The 5,244-nt window shown below is 40.7% G+C and overlaps 1 pseudogene; it reads left to right on the top strand.

Moving 5' to 3' along the window:
• The first annotated feature begins 1,187 nt into the window (after nt 1-1,187).
• LOC101095409 lies at nt 1,188-2,706 on the top strand (annotated as a pseudogene).
• The last annotated feature ends 2,538 nt before the right edge of the window (nt 2,707-5,244 follow it).

Here is a 5,244-nt window from a genome sequence, read left to right as displayed (position 1 = left end):
TCTCTCCCTTACTCTCCATTAACGCTTGATAGCACGAACTGGAACCCTGGGAGTAAATGAGGCAGATTACAATTGATTTTCACCTCCCACCCGGAGTCACAAACAGCCTCTGCTGATGCAGATGCAGGGTGCCAATGGCACTGAATTTACATCTTTTCTGGGGAGGAACAGGGCAGGATTAAAACTGTGTGCTTCCAGAGATTTTGCCCATAGAATATAGAAGCACAGGTGGGTGAGAGCCCACCTGACAGAGACCTTGAGAACAGCTTCCCCTGTCCTAGGTGTAACACACTTACAAGTTTGGAGTAGATGCCCTCCAGTGATGGGGACAGTGCAAAGGAATTGCTGCTCTCAGTCCACTCAAGGCAGGCCCTGGCTGCCGTGGGCCTGTGCCTTGACTTCAGCCATGAGCAACTACATTTAAAGGATTTTTTAAAAGATAAGTCCATAGACAGAGGTGGGGACAGCAGAGTGTGAGAAAACTGGGCTCCAATTACATTCCCTGAACACCAGAGCTCAACTCTGCCCTTTGTTCAAGGCAGAAAAAGCTCACTTTGGGTTAGTGTCTAGAACCAGAAAAAAGAGTAAAGTCCCTTTACCTGCACAAGAAAACTCTAGGACAACCAAGATGGCTATAGCATCTGAGAGAAAAATTAACTGATTTTAGGCAGCAACAGTAACAGGACATTCCAGCTCTTGTGCTCTTGTTGGTTTGTCAAGGATAAACTCACCTCCCTGGGCAGTGTTTCTGAGTGCTACAGAGGCCTGATGCCTGTGCTAGAGACCAAATGAGGACAAGATATGTGAGATAGGACTTTAGCTTGAGGACCACATTGGGAGAAGGTAGGGCCTGATGAGCAATCACAGATCCCTACTGGGGCAAGTACCCTGAGGATACATAAGGTAGAGGGCATTGCATGGTTGCCTAGTAGACCTTGTTTTTCCAAGTGTGGCCCTTGGGCCAGTAGCAACTGAAAATACTGGAAACTTGTCAGAAATGGGGCATGTGAGGCCCCATCCCAGACCTGATGAAATTCAAGGAGATCCTTACGTACATAAAATTGTAAGCAACACCACTCTAGTCCAGTAGTTTTCAAACTGGACTGCACATTAGAATAACCAGAAGAGTTTCCAAAAATTCTGATTCTGAATAGTGGAGTGAGTTCTGTGCCTGTGAGGATAATGCTATGTTGATCAAAATCAAGTGCTTGAATGTGACCCATCTTATCATACAATACCTGAAGGAAAACAGCCTATATCAGGCATTAGCTAATGTACAGGAAGAGACTACTGTGTCTCTGAATATCATGGGCAGCACTGAAAGTTTTGTAGCTGACATTAATACTGGGATACTGTTTTACAGTCTCTGAAATTGCCAGACAAAACCCTCATTCAACTCTATGAATGGGTTGTTCTGGAATTGATAGAGCTGCGTGAATTGGGGGCTTCCAGGTCACTCCTGAGACAGACTGCTCCCATGATCATGTTAAAACAAACACAGCCAGAGCAGTGTGTTCATTTGAAGAACCTCTTGGCCAGGTCTTATTTCGATCCTCATGAGGTCTACCCAGATAGAAGTAGCAAAGAGAAGAGCAGCAATCTCCCAGTCCTTACCTGAGAAGTCAGTGGTGTCTCCATCTCATCTCATGGCATTACTGGGACAGGTACTGAAGTGGCAGCAACATCAGGGATTGCTTCCTCCTGGCATGACTACATAGATTTGTTCTGAGGCAAAGCAACCATCAAAGATGTAGAAGAAGAAAAGTTTCCTACACAACTGAACCGTCATATTAAGTTTAGTCAGAAATCACATACAGAGTGTGCTCGATTTTCTCCAGATGGTCAGTATTTGGTCACTGGGCCTGTTGTTGGATTCACTGAAGTCTAGAACTTTACAACTGGAAAAATCAGAAAGGATCTTTAGTTCCAGGCCCAGGATGACTTTAGGATGATGGATAATGCTGTCCTCTGCATGTTTTTCAGCAGAGATAAAGAAATGTTAGCAACTGGGGTCCATAATGGAAAAAATCAAGGTATAGGGAAGATTCAAAGTGGACAGTGTTTAGGAGATTTGAAAGGGCACACAGTAAAGGTGTCACAGAAAAGCTTTTCTAAGGATAGCAGTCATATCCTTACTGCCTCTTTTGGCCAATTAGAATTCATGGTATAAAATCTGGGAAAACCCTGAAGGAATTTTGTGGCCATTCCTCTTTTGTTAAATAGATTAACTTTTACACAAGATGGACATTGTATTATTAGTGCATCCTCTGATGGGACTGTAAATATCTGGAATATGAAGACCACAAAACGTTCAAATCCATTTAAATCCCTGGGCAGCATTGCAGGGACAGATATCACTATCAACAGTGTGATACTGCTTCCTAAAAACCCAGAGCACTTTGTGGTATGTGGCAGATCAAATACAGTGGTCATCATGAACATGCAGGGGGAGATTGTCAGAAACTTCATCTCTAGTAAGAAACAAAGAAGGTGGTGATTCTGTTTGCCATGCCCTATCTCCCTGTGGTGAATGGATCTGCTGTGTAGGAGGACTTTGTGCTCTCCTGTGTTAGCACAGTCACCGGCAAACTCGAGAGAACTTTGACAATTCACAAGAAGGATGTGATTGTTATCACACATCACTCTCATCAGAATCTGATTGCTACCTACAGTGAAATAGGGCTCATAAAGCTCTGGAAACCCTAATTCTACTTTTCATTTAAAATTCACTTGACATTTTAACAATATTTATTCTTCTAATCCATGAACATGGAATGTTTTTCCATTTCTTTGTATCTTCTTCAATTTCCTTCATAAACTTTCTATATTTTTCAGCATACAGATCTTTTACATCTTTGGTTAGATTTATTCCTAGGTATTTTATGCTTCTTGGTGCAATTGTGAATAGGATCAGCTTATTTGTCTTTCTGTTGCTTCATTATTAGTGTATAAGAATGCAACTGATTTCTGTACATTGATTTTGTATCCTGCAACTTTGCTGAATTCATGTATCAGTTCTAGCAGACTTTTGGTGGAGTCTATTGGATTTTCCATTTATAATATCTGCAAAAAGTGAAAGCTTAACTTCACCTTTGCCAATTTTGATCCCTTTGATTTCCTTTTGTTGTCTTATTGCTGATGCTAGAACTTCCAACACTATGTTAAACAACAGCAGTAAGAGTGGACATCCATATTGTGTTCCTGATCTCAGGGAGAAAGCTCTCAGTTTTTCCCCACTGAGGATGATATTAGCCGTAGGCTTTTCATAAATGGCTTTTATGAAGGAAATTGAAGAAGATATAAAGAAATGGGAAAACATTCCGTGCTCATGGATTGAAAGAATAAATATTGTCAAAATGTCAATACTACCCAAAGCTATCTACACATTCAATGCAATCCCAATCAAATTTGCACCAGCATTCTTCTCGAAGCTAGAACAAGCAATCCTAAAATTTGTATGGAACCACAAAAAGCCCCGAACATCCAAAGTAATTTTGAAGAAGAAGACCAAAGCAGGAGGCATCACAATCCCAGACTTTAGCCTCTACTACAAAGCTGTCATCATCAAGACAGCATGGTATTGGCACAAAAACAGACACATAGACCAATGGAATAGAATAGAAACCCCAGAACTAGATCCACAAAAGTATGGCCAACTAATTTTTGACAAAGCAGGAAGGAATATCCAATGGAAAAAAGACAGTCTCTGTAACAAATGGTGCTGGGAGAACTGGACAGCAACATGCAGAAGGTTGAAACTAGACCACTTTCTTACACAATTCACAAAAATAAACTCAAAATGGATCAAGGACCTGAATGTGAGACAGGAAACCATCAAAACCCTAGAGGAGAAAGCAGGAAAAAACCTCTCTGACCTCAGCGGCAGCAATTTCTTACTTGGCACATCCCCAAAGGCAAGGGAATTAAAAGCAAAAATGAACTATTGGGACCTCATGAAGATAAAAAGCTTCTGCACAGCAAAGGAAACAATCAACAAAACTAAAAGGCAACCGACGGAATGGGAAAAGATTTGCAAATGACATATCGGACAAAGGGCTAGTATCCAAAATCTATAAAGAGCTCACCAAACTCCACACCCAAAAAACAAATAATCCCGTGAAGAAATGGGCAGAAAGCATGAATAGACACTTCTCTAAAGAAGACATCCAGATGGTCAACACGCACATGAAAAAATGCTCAACATCGTTCCTCATCAGGGAAATACAAATCAAAACCACACTCAGATTTCACCTCACGCCAGTCAGAGTGGCTAAAATGGACAAATCAGGAGACTATAGATGCTGGAGAGGATGTGGAGAAACAGGAACCCTCTTGCACTGTTGGTGGGAATGCAAACTGGTGCAGACGCTCTGGAAAACCGTGTGGAGATTCCTCAAAAAATTAAAAATAGACCTACCCAATGACCCAGGAATAGCATTGCTAAGAATTTACCCAAGGGATACAGGAGTGCTGATGCATAGTGGCACTTGTACCCCAATGTTTATAGCAGCACTCTCAACAATAGCCAAATTATGGAAAGAGCCTAAATGTCCATCAAATGATGAATGGATAAAGAAATTGTGGTTTATATACACAATGGAATACTACGTGGCAATGAGAAAGAATGAAATATGGCCCTTTGTAACAATGTGGATGGAACTGGAGAGTGTTATGTTAAGTGAAATAAGTCATACAGAGAAAGACAGATACCATATGTTTTCACTCTTATGTGGATCCTGAGAAACTTAACAGAAGTGTATGGGGGAGGGGAAGAAAAAAAAAGAGGTTAGAGTGGGAGACAGCCAAAGCATAAGGGACTCTTAAAAACTGAGAACAAACTGAGGGTTGATGGGGGGTGTGAGGGAGGGGAGGGTGGGTGATGGGTATTGAGGTGGGCACCTTTTGGGATGAGCAATGGGTGGTGTATGGAAACCAATTTGACAATAAATTTCGTAATTTAAAAAATAATAAAATACTTAGAAATAAATTTAATCAGGGAGGTAAAAGATCTCCACCCTAAAAACTATAAGGACCTTGATAAAAATCAAAGAAGACACAAGTAGATGGAAAATATCCTATGTGTAAGAACTGAAAGAGTTAATATTGTTAGAATGTCAATACTACTTAAAGCCATCTACAGATTCAGTTGTAATCTCTATTAAGATTTCAATGGCATTTTTTACAGAATTAGAAAAATTCTAAAATTCATATGAATCCACAAAAAGCCTAAATAGCCAAAGATTT

This window comes from Felis catus, chromosome A3 (genome assembly GCF_018350175.1).
Source record: "Felis catus isolate Fca126 chromosome A3, F.catus_Fca126_mat1.0, whole genome shotgun sequence".
Classification (NCBI taxonomy): domain Eukaryota; kingdom Metazoa; phylum Chordata; class Mammalia; order Carnivora; family Felidae; genus Felis; species Felis catus.
Note: the sequence above shows the minus strand (reverse complement) of the source record. Positions and strands in the feature narration are given on the sequence as shown.